The following is a 25,578-nucleotide window of genomic DNA, read 5'->3' as shown; positions in this document are numbered from 1 at the left end:
TCATGAAAGATGATGAAATGATGAGAACAACAAAAACACCCAGTCATCTCGAGGCAGGTGAAAATCCCTGACCCCACCGGGAATCAAACCGGGGACGCCGTGCTCGGGAAGCGAGTCCGCGACCGCGAGACCACGAGTTGCGGACAAGTTCTGCTAGACTCAGAAAAATATTATACAGAAGTTCTGTTAGAAAGTCATTCCGCACACATCTTCTTCAACCGATATTAGGTCCTCAGATTTTCACACTTTCCTCTCTCTCTCTCTCTCTATCAACCAATTTCAAGGAACCTCCTTCATGGATGAAAAGGCATTCCGAACATGGACCGACGAATTCTTCGCATCAAAACCATATGATATCTGCAATCGCGGATTCGAAAAGTTACTCCAGCATTTGCTTGCTGTCGAAAACAGTAAAGGAGGATATACACTGAAGCGCCAAAGAAACTGGTACAGGCATGCCTATTCAAATACAGAGATATGAAAACAGAATACGGCGCTGCTGTCGGCAACGCCTATGTAAGACAACAAGTGTCTGGCGTAGTTGTCAGATCTATTACTGCTGCTACAATGGCTGCTTGTAAGATTTGAGTGAGTTTGAACATGGTGTTATAGTCGGCTCAAGAGCGATAGGACACAGAATTTCCAAGGTAGCAATGAAGTGAGGATTTTCCGTACAACCACTTCACGACCGTACCGTGTACATGAAGAATCCGGCATAGCATCAAATCTCCGACATCGCTGCTGCCGGAAAAAGATCCTGTATGAACGAGACCAACGACGACTATCGAGAATCGTTCAACGTGACAGAAATGCAACTCTTCCGCAAAGTGCTGCAGATTTCAATGCTGGATCATCAACAAGTGTCATCCTGCGAACTAATCAACGAAACATCATCGACATGGACTTTAGGTGACGAAGCACCACTCGCGTACAATAGATGACTGCACGACACGAGGAGCCGTCCGGAGTGGCCGAGCGGTTCTAGGCGCTACAGTCTGGAAACGCGCGACCTCTACGGTCGCAGGTTCGAATCCTGCCTCGGGCATGGATGTGTGTGATGTCCTTGGGTTGGTTAGGTTTAAGTAGTTCTAAGTTCTAGGGGACTGATGACCTCAGGAGTTAAGTCCCATAGTGCGCAGAGCCATTTGGACCATCTTGAACGACACGAGACCTTACACCTCCTCTGGGCCTCTTTTTTGGTCATCAGTCTTGAAACACTTATGTTCGTAGCAGCGATGGCGAGGCATGACAGAATCTCTGACCAGAGAGTTATTTATAGTTGCTAGTCTGCGCTTGACCGCGCGAGAGTTCAGTTCAGTTGCGAGGCAGTTGTTGTACGTAGCGAGTCGCGAGAGCATGTAGTTCGTCTGTGCTAGTAGCGCGCACGACAGACAGTCGGAGTTGTGTGTGAGGAGTCGGCGGGCGTCGACATGGGTCTCTGGTCAAGGTTCAGGACGAGGTATATTTTTTAAAATAAGGTAATGAAGCAGAATTGCGCACATCTGATAATGTAATGTATGTGAACTGTAATTAATTTGTTCAAGAATCGCCCCAATAATAATTTTGTTCTCAAAGCAATCTTTTAAGAAAATAATCATTACAATTGAAACAATATTTCCTTTGCTTTTCCTCCCAGATTTAATTTATCAGGTTGATTATTGCACAGGGCCTAAGGTCAGCGCAGATGACCTTATAAAATTTATCAGATTGATCTTAACGTTAATTTTGTGGGGACTTAACATTTTTGCACATTTTTATTATCATTGACTTTTATTACTGTGGAAGCTAACATTTGGTGCTATTTGCAATTCTTATTCAATTCATATCGTTTGAAAATAATTACGGGGAGGTTACACTTGGCTCTATTCCCATTAACATTTAAATATTGTCATTTCAAAAATTCTCCGGGGAGGTTACAGTCTACTGACTGGTTTGATGCGTCCCGCCACGAATTCCTTTCCTGTGCTAACCTCTTCATCTCAGAGTAGCACTTGCAACCTACGTCGTCAATTATTTGCTTGACGTATTCCAATCTCTGTCTTCCTCTACTGTTTTTGCCCTCTACAGCTCCCTCTAGTACCGTGGAAGTCATTCCCTCATGTCTTAGCAGATATCCTATCCTCCTGTCCCTTCTCCTTATCAGTGTTTTCCACATATTCCTTTCCTCTCCGATTCTGCGTAGAACCTCCTCATTCCTTACCTTATCAGTCCACCTAATTTTCAACATTCGTCTATAGCACCTATCAACATTTTATTGTTGATGACTGGAATCATGTTACCTGGTCGGACGAGTCTCGTTTCAAATTGTATCCAGCGGACGGGTATGGAGGTAATCTCATAAATCCATGGATCCTGCATGTCAGCAGGGGATTGTTCTAGCTGGTGGAGGCTCTGTAATGGTGTAGGGCGTGTGCAGTTGAAATGGTTTGGGATCCCTGATAACGTGTACATACGACTCTGACAGGCGACAAGTACGTAAGCATCCTATCTGATCACTTGCGTCCGTTCACTTGCACTATGCGTTCCGACGGTCTTGGGCAATTCTAGCAGAACAATGTGACACCCCACACGTCCAGAAATGCTACAGAGTGGTTTCAGAACACTCTTCAGATATTAGACTCTTCCGCTGGCCACCAAACTCCTCAGACATGAACATCATTGGGCATGTCTGGGATGCCTTGCAATGTGCTGTGTAGAAGAGATCTCCATCGCCTGGTTTATGGACGGCCTTGCAGGATTCTTGGTGTCATTTCCTTCCAGTGCTATTTCAGACATTAGTCGAATCCATGCCACGTCGTATTGAGGAACTTCTGCGTGCTCGCGGGGGCTCTACACGACATTATGCTAGTTTACCAAAAATGGTTCAAATGGCTCTGAGCACTGTGGGATTTAACATCAGTGGTCATCGGTCGCCTAGAACTTATAACTACTTAATCCTAACTAACCTAAGGCCATCACACACATCCATCCCCCGGGGCAGGATTCAAACCTGCGACCGTAGCGGTCACGCGGTTCCAGACTGAAGCGCCTAGAACCGCACGGCCACACCGGTCGACGCTAGTTTTCCAGTATCTTTGGCTCTTCAGTGTATTATTGATGACTCAAGTCCCTTTTAAGTGTATCTGTTCTGTTTATTATACTTGAGAAAAAACGCTATGAAGTTATGCACCAAGCCAATCAAATCAAAACGGAATTCAGCATACGAACACAAGCCATATTTAAGTACACTACTGGCCATTAAAATTGCTACACCACGAAGATGACTTGCTATAGACACGAAATTTAACCGACAGGAAGAAGATGCTGTGATATGCAAATTATTAGCTTTTCAGAGCATTCACACAAGGTTGGCGCCGGTGGCGACACCTACAACGTGCTGACATGAGGAAAGTTTCCAACCGATTTCTCATAAACACACCGCAGTTGATCGGCGTTGCCTGGTGAAACGTTGTTGTGATGCCTCGTGTAAGGAGGAGAAATGCATAACATCGCCTTTCCGACTTTGATAAAGGCCGGATTGTAGCCTATCGCGATTGCGGTTTATAGTATCGCGACATTGCTGCTCTCCTTGTTCGGGATCCAATGACTGTTAGCAGAATATGCAATCGGTTGGTTCAGGAGGGTAATACGGAACGCCGTGCTGGGTCCCAACGGCCTCGTATCACTAGCAGCCGAGATGACAGGCATCTTATCAGCAGGGCAGTAACGGATCGTGCAGCCACGTCTCGATCCCTGAGTCAGTAGATGGGGACGTCTGCAAGACAACAACCATTTGCACGAACAGTTCGATAACGTTTGCAGCAGCATGGAATATCAGCTGGGAGACCATGGCTGCGGTTACCCTTGACGCTGCATCACAGACTGGAGCGCCTGGGCTGGTGTACTCAACGACGAACCTGGGTGCACGAATGGCAAAACGCCACTTTTTCGTATGAATCCAGGTTCTGTTTACAGCATCATGATGGTCGCATCCGTGTTTGGCGACATCGCGGTGAACGCACATTGGAAGCGTGTATTTGCCATCACCATACTGGCGTATCACCCGGCGTGATGGTATGGGGTGCCATTGGTTAACGTCTCGTTCACCTCTTGTTCGCATTGAGGGCACTTTGAACAGTGGGCGTTACATTTCAGATGTGTTACGACCCGTGGGTCTACCCTTCATTCGATCCCTGCGAAACCCTACATTTCAAAACGATAATGCACAATCGCATGTTGCAGGTCCTGTACGGACCTTTCTGGACACAGAAAATGTTCGACTGCTGCCCTGGCCAGCACATTCTTCAGATCTCTCACCAACTGAAAACTTCTGGTCAATGGTGGTCGAGCAACTGGGTCGTCACTATACACCAGTCACTACTCTTGATGAACTGTGGTATCGCGTTGAAGCTGCTTGGGCAACTGTACCTGTACACGCCATCCAAGCTCTGTTTGACCCAACGCACAGGCGTATCAAGGCCGTTATTACGGCCAGAGGTGGTTGTTCTGGGTCCTGATTTCTCAGGATCTGTGCACCCAAATTGCGTGAAAATATAATCACATGTCAGTTCTAGTATACTATATTTGTCCAATGAACACCCGTTTATCATCTGCATTTCTTCTTGGTGTAGCAATTTTAATGACCAGCAGTGTATTTACATGCAGATGGGAAAAGTGAGCTGTGCAGGGCTATCACACAGCAGCCGGTATGAATGACCTGGGCATGGAGGAGGTGAACGCGGTCTACCGGGCCCAGTGCTGAGTGTCCAGCCGGGGCCGCTCGCTGCCGCTGCCGCTGCCGCTGCCGCTGTCGCTGTCGCCCCGCGACTGCGCGCGGCTGCCGCGGAATGTGGCCGTTGGCGCCTGCAGCCGGCGTGTAATTGCAAATTGCGGCGGGCGTCGCGTTTAATGGAGAGGAAGTGACGCCATTAGCCGCGCCGCGCGCCCACAGCACGCTGCCACGCCGTCTTTGTCTCGCACTCGCGCCGTCTGCTCCTTCATACGCGCTCACAGACAACGGCGTACCACGGTACACTTGACAGAAAGCTGCAATGCTGCGAGAAAAAAAATTGCATACACTCTAGAAAAGCCAAAAACGGCATAATATCTCTGCCACATGGGGCATATATGATAATGTCCCGTGCCGCCACATTCTGAGTAGAATACCCTGAAACGTTCCTTACAACCATTGTGGGAACTAAGGTGGCGGCTCGAGATGTCCTGTTCACAAAGTGTGCGATGCGAGACTTTGCTCTGTAGGCTTCCACGGAAACGTTTGTAGGCGGATTTAAATTTGAATCATGTGTTATTTATAATCCTAAAAATAAAGTGTATCACTGACTAACAAAAAAATGTTCAAATGTGTGGGAAATCTTATGGAACTTAACTGCTAAGGTCATCAGTCCCTAAGCTTACACACAACCTAAATTATCCTAAGGGCAAACATACACACCCATGCCCGAGGGTGGACTCGAACCTCCGCCGGGACCAGCCGCACAGTCCACGACTGCAGCGCCCTAGACCGCTCGGCTAATCCCGCGTGACACTGCCTAACAATTATAGTTGAAAATACAACTCCTTTAGATACCTGGTCTGTTAGAGAAGTATCCGACCATTGGCTGGGGAAAACAAACTGACTTATTTGGAGCGTAGGACACCTAATAATCCTCAAAGTAGTTCTCTTGAGGCTCCACACACGCCTTCCAGCGGTGCCGTCACTGTTGGAAGCATGCCGAAAAAGCCTCTTTCGGAAAGGGGTTTAGATCAGCTGTATTTTCTACCATGATGTCCTCTCCTGTCCGAAATCGCATACCTTTAAATGGCCTTTTGAGTTTGGGGAGCAGCCAGAAGCAGCAAGGGGCCATATCAGTAGAGTGAAGGGCCTGTTGCAGCACAGTAATATGGTTTCTCGCCAAACAAGTCTGAATCATGTGCGGGGAATGTGCTGGAGCATTGTGGTGATGGAGGCGCCAATTTCCTATTTACCGCACGTCCGGTCTCTGGCGCCGCACAGCATCAGTTAGGTGGCGGAGAACATCCCTGTAGGACTCTGTGGTGCGTACTCGTGGTGTGCCACACTTGGGAGGCGAAGAAAGCAGTCAGCATCGCTTGCTGCGCACCAGACGGGCCTGCTTTGGTTCTGGTGACAAGGAATGCGTCCACTGACACTTCTGGGGTTTGGTTTCTGGTTCGTACCCGTACTCCCCAGTCTCGTCACCAGTGATTATGGTGTTCACGAAGTAGAGGTCGTTGTTTGCGGAGTACAGCACGTGCTCTGAGATTTCAACATGAAGTTGTTTTGCTTCCCTGTCAGCAGCTTCGGCACGAATTTATTAACACTCTCTTCGTGGACGAATCTTCGACGACAATGGAACTTTCTAAAAAGTGCTGATGCCCACATCTTCTACAATTTCTCTCACAGTCACAGGAAGGTCCCACATCACTACAGTTTTCAGTCTGGCATGTCATTTCGGCATATCGATGGCCGACCGGAGCGTTGCTCACTGTCAACCGATGTGCAGCTGTCTTTAAACCGGTTGTGCCACTCCTTAAGCTGTGTCATGCCCATAGCATCGTCAACGCAAGCCGTATGAACTTCCAAATGGTTTCCACTTGGCTGTCACCCAGTTCTCGGCATAGTTTGATGCAGTCGTTCAGTCATTTCCCTTCCGAACCCTACACAATACCTCACTCAACTGCTGCTTGCCAGCAACTGATGCTACTGACGCGAAAGAGTTCACACATGTACACGAATGTTCAAGGTCGGCTCATGCAAGTGCGCTACATTCAGATCCATCAGGTTTCCGTAAAAGAAATATCAGACACAATTCGAATAGAAGTCTGCAACCACATAGTGTCCTATAATAACAAATATTCCTATACTCTGGGAATCTGAGTAGAGGGAGCAGATGTAGAAATCCTGCAAAGTCCTACCGGGGGTTGTTTGCCGTTGCTATCCTCCGACCTGTTATGAAAGGTCAAGGGTATGCATGTTGTGTTGTTGCCTGTGATTAGTCCTTGTGCATGTAGTGATGGGTTTGTGCCGTCATGGATGAAGGGAAGGGTGATGGTGAAACTCGTTGCTAACAAATTTCCTGGTTCCCTTGAAAATTACTAACGGGGCTGCCGGGCTTAAACGTCACCATCTGATGGTCGGACCACCGTCGACTGTGTCACATACCAACAGTTCCTTGAATCCAGTACAATGGCCAAAAGACTGGTGGTCAGTAACTTTACGCCACCAATTCTCCACCTCCTGCTGCCAAAATAGTGGCTCTGAGAATTTCATCCATAATCATGATTCGAACTGGCTTTCCTCCGATACATGTGTCAACACGCATACATGGGTTAGTGATCTCGGTTACGTGTGAGGCTTAGTATCGTTTAGAAAACTATAAATCAAAGACTTCGATAATACTATACCTGTTAAATCTCCAATTATGACCCATCAACGGTAGATCAAACTTGACTTTCAAACCGTAAACTATTGTTATTTGGATATTTGTGGTAAGTTCCTATGGGGCCAAACTGCTGAGGTCATCGGTCCCTGGGCTTACACACAAGAAAATGGTAAAATAAAAATAGGAGATTGTGATACAAAGTAGGGGCGCCATCTCGTAATAAAATGTAAATGTCGTGTGAATAGGTCCTCCACTCGGGTAGACAAGGCCGGGGGACAAGTCTTTCGATTTGACGCGACTTCGGTGTCTGCGCGTCAATGGGGATGAAATGATGGTGATTGAGACAACGCAACACCCAGCCCCTGAGCGGGAATCGAACCTGGGCCCATAGGATTGACATTCTGTCGCACTGACCACTCAGCTATTACAGCGGAGTTCTCGAAATGATTTAAATAATTATGTATGAGTTGTGTTGGGCTCGTGTTATGCGTTGATTTAAACCTTGGTTCCTATTCTGTATTTGGTTTTCCGCGGTTATTGCGATTATGCCGTTGTTCCCTCTCTCCGTGAGAGGCAGCAGCAGTGTGTATCGATATTCACACCTTGTGCCATCTTTGGTCTGGTGCTTATAGTTTCCGGCTGTCCTGCGGGCTTAGCAGGGCGTTTCAATGTATTTTAATTTCCGCATGACATTGTTATAATATAGTATCAGGTAATACAGGACCTGTAAATATGTGAACGGCTGTAATACGAGAGTCATTCAGAAAGTAAGGAACCATCGTCGAGAAACGGAAACCACAGTTGCGTGCGCACAGTAAGCTCCTAAAGACGCCTAGAAAATAGAGTCTCCTGCCAAGTATGGGTGCCTGACGTGAGATTTCGCCCGATTTCAAGCAAACCCACATAATGTAGCTATCATGTATTTCCTTCTTCCTGATAGCTCTCGGCCGTACAGATGAGGGACAATGGGGACGCTCCAGCAGCGTTTTCGATGGGAATCGTTTGATCACCCTCCATACAACCCGAATTGGGCATCCTCTGATATTTCCTCTGCTCACATGAACCGCTGGCTATGAAGAGAATTTTTGACACAGGCAGTCCAGCGTAGAAAATTGTAGCAAAGCACGGGAGGCTACCTTCTATGACAAGGGTGGCGGAAAGTTCGTGCAACGCTACGACAGATCTTTGCGACTATGTAGAGAAGTAACTGGAAGGTGTAGCTAACTGTTGGAAAATTATGCAGTTTAGATTTCATTTGTGGTTTCCAGTGAGCGATCGATGTTCCTTACTTTCCGAATAGCCCTCGTAGTACAGGTTGTTGTATCCTAAGTCGCTACCGCTACGAGGTAGTCCGCTCTTCTGTTGTAGCAGTGTCTCAGCGTGTCTACTCCAAGATGCCACCAGCCGCGACCGCAATATTTTGCCACGTGTCATGACCTACGCGACTAACACACAGCTCCCTGCTTATGGAGCCAACAAGTGTGTCGCCTGTTAGCGTTTACAGCAGCAGCCAACAGCGCGCATTCAATATAGTAATCCGAGCCGCTTAATGATACGCCGCTCGGGGAGTGAGAGCACAATTCGTAGGCTCAGTTCAGCGTTTGATCGGAAGATCAGTAGAGTTCACAATCGGCGAAATCAAGAGTTCAAGATACCTCTACATACAGCAGTTCATCATCGGGTGTCAGGAATCGATTTTTTCCGTCAGTGGGCATCAGCTACGCAGACCATATCTCGCGTTAGCTACAGTCGGAAGACAGCTGCCCCCCGGGCCAGAATCTACAACCCACAAGTAAACTGCCAACGAAGATAGAGACCACTGCAGCCTGGGCAGTGCTCGCTGACTTTGTCTCTGGACGGTTGTTAACTTCTGGAAGTGAATGTTTGTTTATGTCACTCATTTCTCACACTGGGGACCTGGATGTACGTTTATGAGAGCGTTGCAATAAACAAATGTTCATGTAATTGTTCTATTTGCCGGTGTGTAGAGACGTTGCAGAACTCATATAAACCAGGTCAACCACGTTGAATGCACCTTATTCAACAATACAAATCGAGAAATTCACTAATACTACGGCTGTTAAATCTCCAAATATAAACAATAAAGTGAGCCCATGTGCTAGTAATAGTGGTGTGTTAAACCTCAAAAATGGTTCAAATGGCTCTGAGCACTATGGGGCTTAACATCTGAGGTCATCAGTTCCGCTAGGCATAGAATTACTTAAACCTAACTAACCTAAGAACATCACACACATCCATGCCCGAGGCAGCATTCGAACATGCGACCGTAGCGGTCGCGCGGTTCCAGACTGAAGCGCCTAGAGCCGCTCGGCCACTTCGGCCGGCTGTTAAACCCCATTTTCGTTCCATAGAGTGGAGCTATTCGTCTAAATAGGATCGTACTTTTTGGTCCTTCATTACTTATCCAGAAATATAATTAACTAAACAAACGTGGAAATTGCCCAAAGATTACTCTCACGCTAGCCGGTGTGCCAGACCAAATGGCTCTGAGCACTATGCGACTCAACTCAAATGGCTCAAATGGCTCTGAGCACTATGGGACTTAACAGCTATGGTCATCAGTCCCCTAGAACTTAGAACTACTTAAACCTAACTAACCTAAGGACAGCACACAACACCCAGCCATCACGAGGCAGAGAAAATCCCTGACCCCGCCGGGAATCGAACCCGGGAACCCGGGCGTGGGAAGCGAGAACGCTACCGCACGACCACGAGATGCGGGCTGCGACTCAACTTCTGAGGTCATCAGTCGCCTAGAACATAGAACTAATTAAACCTAACTAACCTAAGGACATCACACACATCCATGCCAGAGGCAGCATTCGAACCTGCGACCGTAGCGGTCACGCGGTTCCAGACTGAAGCGCCTTTAACCGCACGGCCACACCGGCCGGCTGTGCCAGACCAACTGTCACTATTCTGCTGTGAGGATTCAGTCTGGGTGTCACTTACGCCCATGTCTCCTAAGTTAGCGCGCCGTTTGGTAATCCATACAAGCAGCTTAAGGACATGAGGTGCGGAAAATTGGTGTGTTATGTGAGATAACAGGTAGGTTGCTGTGAAAACGGCATTGAAACAACGTAAGCAATCACATTAGGTTTATAGCATGGGCCGCCTGTGGGATACAACTCAGAAAGAGAACATTGCCCGCAAAACACTTATTTACTGAGACGCTCATTAAAAATTTTTTGCATTCCACAAATAATCATATCTAGGTAGCGATGGCGCTATTAAACTGAAAATGCAATATATTGACCTTCCTAAAGTTAATTCCGTTAATATAGTATGTGGCCCAATGAAAATACAGACTAATGTGATAAACTGTTACTTCTGACTGCCAAAAATGGTCATATTCCAGAAGTACGTCACTATTCATTCAAATCAGCAAGCCAAGCGTTCATTTGTGTCATTCGAAACTGTCCTTCTACATCTTCGGAGAAAGACAGTGTAGCTATCAATCTATGGCTTCTTAACGGTAACAATTATCTTTATTCAGTTGAGGAACTTGTGCTAAGTCCCGACCTGAAAATGGGAGAAACACACTACAGCCTTCAACTAACGTCGTCTCTGTTTATTAAGTACATTTTTGAAATTACCTGGCAGATTAAAACTGCCTTTCTTCCAGGAGTACTAGTTCTGCAAGGTATACCCAGAGCTTCTGTGAAATTTGGAAGGTAGAAGACGAGGTACTGGCGGAACTGGAACTGTGAGGACGGGTCGTTAGTTGTAATTGGGCAGCTTAGATGGTAGAGCACTTGCCCGTGAATTGTGGAAGTCCCGACTTAGAGTCTCTGTCCGGCATGCAGTTTTAATTTGCCCGGTAGTTTAATGTCAGTGCACACTCCGCTGCAGAGTGAAAATTTCATTGGTCACAGCCTCTTACCCAATGCCAGGCTGTACACATCAACGTCATTTTCGTGTTCTACGCTGGCTGACTTTACGCAGCGATTACACGCGTACACAGCTTTTTATTTCTATAACTGCAACGTCTTATCAATGCAAAATGTATTTAATAATAAAGCTGATGCAGCTGCTGAGCCGTGGCTGGCTCATGTTATGCGTTGGATTAAACGTTGATTGCTATTCTGTGTTTAGTCTCCAGCGGTTATCTAGATGATGCTGTTATCGTCTCCCTCCGCAAGTGGCAGCAGCCGTGTGTATCGATATTCGCACCTTGTACTATCTTTGGCCTGGCGCTTATAATTTTCCGGCTGTGCGATGTGCGAGCGGTTGGTCGGTTGGCGTGGAGCAGCGAGAAAATCTCCGCGGCGCATAGTTTGGCGAGACCGCTGGCGACGTCCATGCGTTTTCGAAGTGTATGGTGCTGTTCCCATTGCTACGAGGTCCTTGGAGGTAATCTTATCGGTGGGTCGGTTGTCTGTCTATCGGTTGGGCTGTCGTCGGATCTAGAGCGGTTGGGCCGCCTATCTGTCTCACCTAAGTGAGCGTTAGTGTTTGAATTCCAGGCCGGTCCTCGGAAACTTCTGAGCGCCGTTATGTGTACTGCCTTTTCTTACTTGTCTTGTTGTTTGTATTTGTATGTCTCCTTACCGATTTTTAAATTAAGATTGCTTTTCCCTTAAGGTGTCAGATTGTTTGGACCTTCAGCCTAGTTAAATAACTGTTTTAAGATAAGCCCTTTTGCCTTTTAAAAATTTAATTTTGGTTTGAGTCTTAAGAGGTGGGCATTCAGCCGACTTTTTTTTTATTGAAGTTGTTTTGCTCTTAAGATGTGAGATTGTTTGGGCCTTCAGCCTAATTGAAGGAACTGATTTAAGATAAGGCTTACTTTTTGCCTTTTAAGTAGATACGTATTGGGACTTCTGCCCCACCTGCCCCAGATCTGATTTTATGTTTAATAAGAGCATTCTGTTAAATTTTGTATAGCCTCAGATTTTGTAGGTTTTGCAGAATGATTTGAGTTATGTAAGTGTCATATCATGTAGATTTCTGGAATCATGTGGTGTGTTATAGTAGTCAGTTAATCTTGAAATTAATTTGTTCTTGTCTCGAGAACTATAACCACAGATGTTGTTGGCTTTGCAGATTTGTTGTAGCCTGTGAACTGACATGTTGTTAAAATTAGGACACATATCGGTTTTACTATTTCTAAGTTCACTCTCATTCACACTTTCATTCACACTCTCATTCATATTTGCATTACTTTCTTCATTAACTGTATTTGACATCATATTTATTATGTAACAAATCTTATTTATGGTCTTTCAATTTTTATCTTCACCAAAAATAAATTAATCATTTTAGGCCATTTTTGAGGGTCAAAGTGGGTACGCCACGAATTTTTTTCTAAATTTTTTTCATTTTTTCAAAATTTTTTTCATTTTTTCAAAATTTTCTTCATTTTTCAAAATGTTCTTCATTTTGTCATGTCTAACTTCATCGTTGCGTAGTGCAAGAGAGGTCCGATTTTGACCCCATTTTGACAATGTATTTGAAGAGAGGTCTGATTTGTTGTTATGATACTTAGATTTAACATGTATCTGTGTAACCAATTTACTTACGGTTTATTTAGGATTTAGATGGCTATAAAAAGAGAGATCTCTTTTTGTCTACTTAGGATTTGATTTAGATTTTATGTAAGTGATTTATTTATTTCGATTTAATTTTGATTCAATCGGAAACGTTTACAAGAGTGGAGTTACGGTGCTCTGATTTTAACGGGTTTCAATTGTTCATAACGTTTTGTTCTTTGTTCCTTTAACTCTTCTACTTTGGTGGTGTTCTTGAAGCCATCTAAAATGTTGAACGAAAAAGACTTCTTGTTAGTTGTACTACTGTTGTGTTTACTCTCAGTTCTTCATTTTATTTTGGATTCATTATCATGCCCTTGTTCCTTTAGCTAAGTGGTGCTGGTCTCATAGGGTCGACGTATGGATTTGAATAGATTCTATGATCTGGGGTAGATGGGGCAGAAACCCCAATACTACTCTTTTTGGTTTGGGTCTTAAGTTATTGGCTTTCAGCCGATTTTAAATTAAAGTTGTCTTGCCCTTAAGGCATGAGATTGTGTGGAACATTCATCCGGTAATTAAGTTCCAAAAATTAATGCTGTTTACTGCAGTATTCCAGCGTCGAGGTTCGGTGCAACTTGCACCACAGAGCCCACCCTCCGTTCAGAAGTCTGAAGATGGTTCTTAAGTAGAATCGAAACTGGTCACTCCAATAAAAATAAAAAGTTGCAATCAAGACTGGTTTTAATCTTTAAATTTAAATTTTGAAGATCGCTGATAATATTTTCAAAAATTTTAAATTCTTTATGAACTTTACAGGATATTGCATCTGATAGTTTGTACAGCATGTGGAACGTGTCCTCTAGCCTGAGCAGGTGGTGCGTGTGGTTAGGAAGTTGTTGCCTAAGCTGACCTGCAACGTCATCGTAGAGGGGGCACTCATACACCACATGGTCTGGAGTGCCCTGCACAGCGCCACAGTCTTACGTTTGTATAGCCCACTTCCCGAACTGGCATAGCGTAACGTTCCCTGGCAGCACACACACTATTAATAAACTAAAATTGAATTGTACTATATACGCCGCTATGAAGCAATTTGTATACTCAGTATTTACTTAACAAAAAATATTATTTAATTTTGTGTAAAGGACATTCGTTATTATTGTAATATTTTCTGTAGTAATATTCTCGATGTATTTATGATTGTAATATTTCTATACTCATAATGTAATTACGAAATGTGTCAATATCTGCGATAACAAAAGTGTAAAATACAGCCGCAGATTGCAAAGAGACATTAACGGTTGATAGTGATATAAATAGGAATACATAGAGTGCATTCTTTGTCTTCTTCCTCGAGAGCTGAGAGAGAGAGGAACCTGTGACGTAGCATTTTATGAATGGGTAGACTTCATCTGTCTGTATCTAGATTTAGCCGCCATTAGAGGAGAAATTACAAACTAATGTAAGTTGAATTATTGTTGTGGTCTAAATACATTATAATTTATCAAAAGTGTGTATTAATAATGTAACTTAGCTTGCCCATGTCATCTATAATATTTCTTTAAAGAATTTTCAGCATTTTTAGCAATGATCGCTGGTGTTACTGGGCTATGCCGCGACCGAACGATTTGCAGCGGCGGCACATTTAAAAAATTGTTCCGCTAAGAAAAATTAACCAAACCCGTAAATCGGGAGCAGATAAAAATTAGCAGTGAATTAAGAAAATGTTTTTCTTTTACAGCGCTCCTGAGACTGACGGAATTTATTACTAGTTTCACATTTGTGCATTCATAGGCGGATAGTTAACGTTGAAATTTAACAATTTGTTGGTTCTTTGAAATAACTTAAATGTATAGTGAAGTGTGTTTTATCAATGATAATTAAACGTCAGCTTGGCAATATTTAACCATTTTGTGCTAATAGAGACAGTCTTGTGTTCCATAGCTAACGCCGGGAAAGAATTCAGTAAATATTAAAAAAAAAACCACTGCATTTAGAAAATGTGTGCCAAGGCCGAATTATGTAAAATATTTAATTCTCAACTAAATAATGTGAATTTATCAGCATGAGAGGGTTGACTAAGTTCATGTACTTAATTGTGTCTAAATGAATTTTTATTACCACACGTAAATAAGGCGTTCTACAACAAAGTTCGTACAGAAAGAAAGAAAGGCAAATTAATTAAAAACAAATTCAAAAAAGGTAACTTTATTTTTTTTATTTTTGTTTTCATTTAATTTCATTAAATTGGCGCCCAACGTGGGACACGGATGTGCAGTGGCCACAAAATACCCATGAGATATCTAGGGAATTATTGTAGTCGAACTTTGTTGGAGAACAATTAATAATTTTTTCATGTATTGAATGTATTGCCTAACCAATATTGTGTGGTAATACCTGTATATGATTTTTTGCATGAGAACACTATATACCCAGAGGCAAGCTGAAGAAGAGTGCTCATTATATCAAAAAATTAATTACCTACCACAATACCAGGGAGCAGCTGCACCCAAGATAGATCACCAAAAGGTAAAGCTACAGTGTAGTTGTCCTGTGCGTAGTAAAGTAGCCTCAGTGCAGTGTTCTCGGATCATTAGTGGTGTGCTTGTTGTTAGTGTTCCTTTTATTTAAAAAATAACAGGACATTTGAGTAGTTAGTGATCGTAGTATATAATAAGTGTGTTTCAACAAATGACCATTTCTTGTGTGATTATGTTAGTGAAACCTGAGTGTTAGGATATTTAGTTCAGATTTTGTTTCTTTTGTTGACTATGGTTAGATTGCGTAGTCAGAAAGATATAAACATGGATAATGAACAACGGTTAGCAAGCAGTGATACCGAGTTAGAAAGTGAGCACAAAGTAATGTTAGTGGCGTAGTTCAGGAAGTACAATGTGAGAATCTGGGGGCAGAAGAGCAAGAAATGTTGCCACTGCCAGCCAGTGATTCAGTTTAAAGTAGAAATACTGTGCCACCCACAAGCACTAGACACGGACCAGAGAGTGGTGAGGTGTCAGAAGTGCAGTCATTAAGGGTTATGTTCGAGCGCATGCTCAACTTACAAGCTGAATTTGCACGTATGCAAGCAGAACGCGATAGAGAACGTGATGCTAAACAAGCAGAGAGTGATCGACGCCAGCATGAGAGAGACTTGCAGTTAATGCAATCTTTGGAAGCTATGCAAAGTGAGATTGTTAGTTTGAGACAAAACTATGAAACCATACCAAAAGCGGTGCAAGAACTGAGCGAAAGAGTAGATAATATCCAAGTGGCTAGCGCCAGTATGGTGGGTGAAATCAGTGTACTGGCTAACAGGATGGAACAATTAGAAATTGACACAAGTCAAGTAATTGAGCACAAAATATCGAACAAGTGCACAAAATTGAAAACCAATTTATAAAAAAAATAGACGAGAAGGTGCACGCCGCGATTGAGGCCAAAGACGTGGGCTCCAATGCGGAAGTGCAGGGCCTAAAAAAGGCGGTGCACACTGACATTCCGCTGTGGCAGCGGAACGTCAACCGTCGTCTTGCGGAGCTGGAAAACAGCTTGCTGCACGGCGACGCACAGGCGTGTGTCACGCCAGCCAGGCCCAACAATGATAGGCATATAAATACAGCAGTGAAAAATTGCGACTGCGAGACAGAACAGGCAACCAATGTTAGCGAAACAAACAAATGTCACTCCAAAATAGTGATTGAAGCCTGATTAAAAACCGACAGTTTCAGATATTTACAACGGAGAGGAAATCTGTTCTCCCCCTGTAGTATTTATCAAGGGATTTAGAAACATTTTGCCTAGCGTTTGGAGTCATACACAGAAAATACAGTTCGTTATGTCTTACATACAAGGAGATGCTGCATTATGGGCAACCGAAGCAGCTGACAGTTGCGACACATATGAGCAATTTGAAAAGGCATTCTTGGCCAAATATTGGTCAACATGTATTCAGGAGAGATTACGGAAAGAGGTATATAATCCAGAGCCGTATTCTCCACGATTAGGCAATTTGCGAAAATATTTTGAGAAATACATTAATAAGACCCGTTACTGGGACGAGCAGATTTCATCCCGGGATTTGATCAGACTTTTGAAATCACACTTGCCGATACACGTAAAGGAAAAACTTATACGCGTACCGGAGAACGACATGGAACATTTCTTGTCTGTTTTGGACTCAATTGACCTGATACAGGAGGATGTTAATGCAGCCTCTGAACAGGCTAGAAGTAACGGAAACGGTTACAGAAATGGTCGAAATAACACGCCTCCACCAAAGAATGGAAACGGCGGAGGTAACAATAGGAGACAAGATTATGTACAAAACGCTAATAGAGGTAGAGACCGGAACGGCAATAGTCCGCCGGTGAATAATGACCGGAAAAGGAGGTCTGATGACGGATTTGAAACAGGCCCACCAAGCAATAGTAGATGGAAAAATGCCAGGGGGCCGTGGTACGCTAATACCTATAACGAAACCGAACTTGGCCACAGAACCAGAGGCCCAGTCCGGACCGGCAAAAAAGTGAAAGATATGACAATAACCGACCGCCACACAAAATGCGCCAATTGCGCAACCGTGGCGGCCGACGCAACACAACTTACAAATAGTGGAGGTCAGCGACACAGAGCAGCCACACCCATCCACCAGTAATAATCCAACAAACTAGATTCAGCCGAGATACGCTCTCCATCGTCGGCTGAGGTTTGGAGTGAGAGCAGCCCAACACAGAACAAAACATCGAGAATCTGTATCCTCAGGTATAATGACGGGGTACAGATGGGACATGAATTAATAACTGAACCACCCACGTGCATAAAGGAGAACAAAGACAAAGTACAAGCGATAATAGAGATCAAAATTAACAATATTGATGTGCAAGCAATCGTAGATACAGGTGCTACTGTCAGTGTCATGAGTATGGACTTATTCAAAGTACTGGGGAAAGAAAAGCGTATGCTGACTTTTCCTGTGAACAATTGCAAAGTCACTGGAGCCATCAGTGCACAGCGACAAATAATTAAACTCCAAGTGCGGGTAGAGATGTATATAGGGGGAGAAGCCATATCGTGCTCATTCCTGGTAGTAAAGGGTTTAAAGGTAGCCTGCATTTTGGGGGTAGATTTTTTGAGAGAAAGGGACGCAGTAATCGACCTCTCTCGGGGAAAATTAAGTTTGATGAACGCGGGTAGGAGGATAGAATTTTCTATGTTCAGATCTGAAGAGGTACCTGTGCCTAATTATGCTATTAATATAAAATGTAGGAATCAGTGGATACTACATTTAGACAATCATTCTCTAGGACAAAATCTCTATTATCCAAACGTACAAAGTGATCAATTAAAAGCAAATGTGGACGCACTTGTGAACAAAGTATCACAGTCCGAAAATCTGAACTCAATGCAACAGCAGGATTTGGTACAGTTATTATTTAACTATGCAGATGTATTCTCAGAACGACCAGGAATTGTTAAGGGGTATCAATACAATATTGAGGTGAAGCCTCACAAAACCTACTGTCGAGCCTCATACTCCATTCCTTGGTCCAAGAAGGAAATAGTAGCTAATGAAATTAGAAAACTGATCGAGTGGGGAATAATAGAACCGTCTTTGTCCCCTTATAGTGGTCCTTTGGTGGCGGTAGCAAAAGCAGACGGACAGGTACGGTTAGTATTAGATGCGAGAGACATAAACGAAATTATTGTACCTGTCAGGACTCATCCGGAAAACTTAGATGAGCTAATTCAAAAGTTCCATGAAGTGCGATATTTGACATCTGTTGATATGAAAAGTTCATTCTGGCAAATCCTGCTCACACCCAAATCGAGGAAATATACTGCATTTATATTTGGGGGAAGGAGCTACCAATTTAGGGTACTACCTTTTGGCCTAAATGTAAGTGCAGGAGTTTTCATAACAGCCCTCGACGCGGTTTTAGGTCCGGATTCGCTGCAAAGGGTAACATTGTATGTAGACGATCTGGTGATTGCTACTGCCACCTGGGAGGAGCACGTAGAACTACTGGGTAGAGTCTTAGAAAGGTTTAAGCAATCGGGAGTAACAGCGAATCTTGAGAAATCCAAATTTGGACGTAATCAGATTAAATTTCTAGGTCACATAATAACACCACAAGGCATCAAACCTGACAGCAAAAAACTTGACGCAATTCGTGAGTTTCCTAGCCCGAGAACTAAGAGACAACTCAAAGCGTTTATAGGTCTTGCATCTCTTTTTAGACGGTTTGTTCCAAACCAATTAATGAATAACGAGTCGTTATTGAGCCTGTTGCGTAAAAATGCGCACTGGGTGTGGACAGAAGAATGTCAACACGCATTTGACGCTATCAAAAACGCCTTGGTGAATGCAAACATACTGCGACACCCAGACATGACAAAAGATTTTTGTATAGCGACAGATTCGTGTTCATACGGTCTGGGCGCTTGTTTGTTTCAGTGGGACAGGAGCAACGACCCCACAACAATAGATGTAATCGGATTTGCCAGCCGCACACTAAACAGCTGTGAGAGAGCATATTCCGCTACCGAGTTAGAGGCTCTTGCTGTGGTTTGGGCGGTAAAGAAATTCTATTATTACATTCATGGTAAAGAAATCAAAGTATTCAGTGACCACCAGGCTCTGAGCTATTTAATGTCTTGCAAATTATACCATACCCGCTTGCTAAGATGGAGGTTAGCATTGCAGGAATATAAAATTAAGATTATGCACATAAAAGGACAAGATAATGTTGTAGCTGACACCTTGTCGAGGCTCCTACTAGGGTAATCCTCAGTGTCAAAGATTTTGGAACAATCGGAGGAATACCGAATACTCTTAGTACAAGATAAGGTACATAGGAGGGACTTTTTACATATGTGTAAGAATATGTCTACATTGCAGGAAACTGATCCGATTTGGCGAGATGTCATTAGCAAAATTAAAGAAGGAACCAATCTTAAAAGTGTTCAGAACTTCAAAATAGTAGATAATATTCTGTATTATAAAACAGGTGTGTCAAATGACCATGGAGTCGTGCGTATACCGCAACAGGCTATCCCAGCTGTAGTGTGGCACACGCATTTAGCATGGGGTCACGCTGGGATAGGCAAAACAATAAGGATTTTATCCAGATACTGTTACTTTAAGGGAATAAGCCAGCAGACTCGCACCATTATCAGGACTTGTCCTCTGTGCCAAAAAGCTAAGTTTCAAAATAAGTCCACAAGGTTTGAACTGCATCCTATAGTGCCTCAGCGGCCACTTCAGTTAGTATCTATAGACATAGCAGGACCCTACCCTCGAGCCAGGGGTGGATTAAAATACATTTTAGCAGTATATGACCTTTTATCTAAATACTTAAAAATATACTGCCTTAAATCAGCCCCCGCTCGTGGAATAGTTAAATGGTTAGGGAAAGAGAATTTTACACAGGTGGGTAAGCCTGAAGCGATAATATCGGATAATGCTTCCTATTTTACAGGTCATACCTGGAAGAACTATTTACATGAACAAGGTATAAAGCACATACTAATATCCCGTTTTAACCCACAAGCAAGTTTAGTAGAAAGAAAATTTGGAGAGTTAAATAAATTTTTCAGGTAACACATTGCATGTAAGCACACAAGATGGCCAGATCTGATACCTAAATTTTTGGAAATTCACAATGCAACCCCACATGCCTCTACGGGGTATCCACCAAACGAGATTATAATGAATAACAATAGAGTACTGTGAGTGGCTGGCACCTTTGCCTAAGGTCCCAGTCATTCCTGAGCCTAAGGAAGAGAGGATAAGGAAAGCAGGGTGCAACCTTACCAGGTGCGCTCAGAAAAGGAAAGAAAAATATAATCGACATGTGACGAATAATCAAAAACATAGTGTTGGGGACTTGGTGCTCTTACGCAATCATCCTAAGTCCTCGGCATCCTTGAACCAGAATAGCAAGTGGCAATTGGTGTACAATGGACCATTTAGAATAGTAAGTGTGCCACATGAGTGTAGCTATCTCTTAGCAGATCCCCAATCAGGGAGAGTATGGGGACTGTATCCGCGTAAGGATGTGAAATTATTCCTACAGTAAATGACTAATAGTCCTATGTGTTATGTGTAAAAAGGTACGCTATTCTTTTGAAAATGAATGAACATTAATGATGTGTGATCTGTAGAGACAATGTACTAGTGTAGAAGTATTTAGTTATAAGAATATGATTGACTTTCTCTTTGGTTTATGAATATTGTGTTATGTCTTTTTTTAATTAGTGTTAGCTTAAACATGCTCTAAATGTCTGGACAGATAACCTGATTAGTGCAATTATTTATATTGTTAAATTGTGACAGAGATCAGTCAGGAGGAACATTTTAGTAGTGATTAGTTTGTGTGCTGCACAATATTCTATATGTGTGTCAAACTTGAAATATTTCTTGGTACAATCTTTATATATATAGCTGTCAGATTGACAGATTCGAACCCAGAATAATATCAATAATATGAGACCCTGACAACTTTATTATCAAACCAGTGTTATCAAAGAGAATAATGTTCCCAGTAGTGACCCGAGGGCACCATGGGAGGCAAACTTATTGCAAATTTAAGTAACGCAAAGTTACGCACAAAGAAGCTTCAATTGAAGCATGCGCAGATCCAATCAGTTAAAAGAGCTAGCCTGATACAGTCCAACTCAATTTTAGCCTACAGAGACTACACTGTAGTTACGTAGGATCTTGCAAGTAAAGTGAGACATAATTTCAAAGGAGTTATTGAAGAATATGCCTGAATCCGGCTGGAATGCACAAATAAAATCTACTCGAACATAAATATAGATGATTTTTGGGCAAACTAATACGAAATTTTAATATTTGTTACCATGTACGCAATTATCACACACCTTGGTAAAGAGCGAACAAAGAAGTTACGAATGTGCTGTTACAAAAAAAATTGCACAACGGACATTGTAACTGAAAAAACTTAAACAAAAGTGCAGTATTGTGTGGCAGAGACAGACAGTGACTGTTAAACCTGCAGCAATACGTCACGAGGTTGTTTTGAACAAGCAATAAGAAACTGAATCATCGCCGTATGTGCAAGTGGACAAGGAACTAGCACGACACGAACAGTGAGCCGATAACAGACGGTGGACCAAGCTAGTGTCAAACTATAACTCTTTGTGTGTCAAGGGACGCCAGAAAAGCGCATTGACTACAGAGATACATTTTGTCCTAAGGTGAAAATTTGCGTGTGACTAATGACAAGTCATGACATGGTGAAAAAATATTGTGTGCCCATAAAACGTGTTACTGTGACAACGAAACATTGTGCAAACCAGACTAGTGAAGGCCTACTGAATAATAACTGCCAATAACTGTGTGCGTTCTTTCCCACAGCAGGAAAAATGCCCATAAGGATAGTACACTGTTTGTGAACTTGTTGCATGTTTGCTGGAGCACTGCAAGAAGACGTCACACGGGCGAGCTGATATACAACGCGCATCCGGCTACCTCAGCCATGCAGCGGCCGCAGCAGCCCGCAGCAGACCAGACAGCCACACGCCTCTCCGCGCCGTAGCTGTCAACACCGGGGGCGGTGACCTACACGGAGCCGACGCGCCGCGCCGAGCGCCGCTCAATCAACAATCACCCCGCACCGCTCACCAACTACAGCATTATTGACATATTCCAAAATATTTACACAAACTCATAACATGTCAATTAACTCGATTTTTGATACACAGTGAACGATTATTATGTATACCTGTAAATTGACAAGAGAAAATGAACACTAACAAGATTTGTAACACGTAGGTAGTGGGAACATTATGAAAAGTGACGTTGTGCTAAATGATTTCAAAAAACTAAGTGATATATCCTAGGACAAGTGACCTTGCAGTATATTGCAAAAATAATAATTACGAGTTGTAAATGACACACAACAAACTTTCGTTGAACTGTATGTGACTGTGATATTATGTAACCGTTGATGACAAACTGCTAAATCAATTCAAAAGAATGACTGTTAAAGAGACAAGATTAATCATGAACCAACTTGGATGGCTGGGCTCCAGCACAGTTTTGCCCAGGTTTCCTGTCTGCCTTCGCCCAAATGGGGGAGCCATGAACATATATAACTCTGGGACTAATTAAAAGAGCCATTCCACATAAAAAATACAGAATTGTAAAGAACGTTACTGGCACCATTGTGTCAAAGTATAGAAACTCTTTGCCAAATGCTGCCAGGGGGCAATGTAACGTTCCCTGGCAGCACACACACTATTAATAAACTAAAATTTAATTGTACTATATACGCCGCTATGAAGCAATTTGTATACACTGTATTTACTTAACAAAAAATATTATTTAATTTTGTGTAAAGGACATTCGTTATTATTGTAATATTTTCTGTAGTAATATTCTCGATGTATTTATGATTGTAATATTTCTATACTCATAATGTAATTACGAAATGTGTCAATATCTGCGATAACAAAAATGTAAAATACAGCCGCAGATTGCAAAGAGACATTAACGGTTGATAGTGATATAAATAGGAATACATAATGTGCATTCTTTGTCTTCTTCCTCGAGAGCTGAGAGAGAGAGGAACCTGTGACGTAGCATTTTATGAACGGGTAGACTTCATCTGTCTGTATCTAGATTTAGCCGCCATTAGAGGAGAAATTACAAACCAATGTAAGTTGAATTATTGTTGTGGTCTAAATACATTATAATTTATCAAAAGTGTTTATTACTAATGTAACTTAGCTTGCCCATGTCATCTATAATATTTCTTTAAAGAATTTTCAGCATTTTTAGCAATGATCGCTGGTGTTACTGGGCTATGCCGCGACCGAACGATTTGCAGCGGCGGCACATTAAAAAAATTGTTCCGCTAAGAAAAATTAACCAAACCCGTAAATCGGGAGCAGATAAAAATTAGCAGTGAATTAAGAAAATGTTTTTCTTTTACAGCGCTCCTGAGACTGACGGAATTTATTACTAGTTTCACATTTGTGCATTCATAGGCGGATAGTTAACGTTGAAATTTAACAATTTGTTGGTTCTTTGAAATAACTTAAATGTATAGTGAAGTGTGTTTTATCAATGATAATTAAACGTCAGCTTGGCAATATTTAACCATTTTGTGCTAATAGAGACAGTCTTGTGTTCCATAGCTAACGCCGGGAAAGAATTCAGTAAATATTAAAAAAAAAACCACTGCATTTAGAAAATGTGTGCCAAGGCCGAATTATGTAAAATATTTAATTCTCAACTAAATAATGTGAATTTATCAGCATGAGAGGGTTGACTAAGTTCATGTACTTAATTGTGTCTAAATGAATTTTTATTACCACACGTAAATAAGGCGTTCTACAACAAAGTTCGTACAGAAAGAAAGAAAGGCAAATTAATTAAAAACAAATTCAAAAAAGGTAACTTTATTTTTTTTATTTTTGTTTTCATTTAATTTCATTAAATTGGCGCCCAACGTGGGACACGGATGTGCAGTGGCCACAAAATACCCATGAGATATCTAGGGAATTATTGTAGTCGAACTTTGTTGGAGAACAATTAATAATTTTTTCATGTATTGAATGTATTGCCTAACCAATATTGTGTGGTAATACCTGTATATGATTTTTTGCATGAGAATACTATATACCCAGAGGCAAGCTGAAGAAGAGTGCTCATTATATCAAAAAATTAATTACCTACCACAATACCAGGGAGCAGCTGCACCCAAGATAGATCACCAAAAGGTAAAGCTACAGTGTAGTTGTCCTGTGCGTAGTAAAGTAGCCTCAGTGCAGTGTTCTCGGATCATTAGTGGTGTGCTTGTTGTTAGTGTTCCTTTTATTTAAAAAATAACAGGACATTTGAGTAGTTAGTGATCGTAGTATATAATAAGTGTGTTTCAACAAATGACCATTTCTTGTGTGATTATGTTAGTGAAACCTGAGTGTTAGGATATTTAGTTCAGATTTTGTTTCTTTTGTTGACTATGGTTAGATTGCGTAGTCAGAAAGATATAAACATGGATAATGAACAACGGTTAGCAAGCAGTGATACCGAGTTAGAAAGTGAGCACAAAGTAATGTTAGTGGCGTAGTTCAGGAAGTACAATGTGAGAATCTGGGGGCAGAAGAGCAAGAAATGTTGCCACTGCCAGCCAGTGATTCAGTTTAAAGTAGAAATACTGTGCCACCCACAAGCACTAGACACGGACCAGAGAGTGGTGAGGTGTCAGAAGTGCAGTCATTAAGGGTTATGTTCGAGCGCATGCTCAACTTACAAGCTGAATTTGCACGTATGCAAGCAGAACGCGATAGAGAACGTGATGCTAAACAAGCAGAGAGTGATCGACGCCAGCATGAGAGAGACTTGCAGTTAATGCAATCTTTGGAAGCTATGCAAAGTGAGATTGTTAGTTTGAGACAAAACTATGAAACCATACCAAAAGCGGTGCAAGAACTGAGCGAAAGAGTAGATAATATCCAAGTGGCTAGCGCCAGTATGGTGGGTGAAATCAGTGTACTGGCTAACAGGATGGAACAATTAGAAATTGACACAAGTCAAGTAATTGAGCACAAAATATCGAACAAGTGCACAAAATTGAAAACCAATTTATAAAAAAAAATAGACGAGAAGGTGCACGCCGCGATTGAGGCCAAAGACGTGGGCTCCAATGCGGAAGTGCAGGGCCTAAAAAAGGCGG

The sequence above is a fragment of the Schistocerca nitens genome, chromosome 5 (assembly GCF_023898315.1).
Source record: "Schistocerca nitens isolate TAMUIC-IGC-003100 chromosome 5, iqSchNite1.1, whole genome shotgun sequence".
Lineage (NCBI taxonomy): Eukaryota > Metazoa > Arthropoda > Insecta > Orthoptera > Acrididae > Schistocerca > Schistocerca nitens.
Note: the sequence above shows the minus strand (reverse complement) of the source record.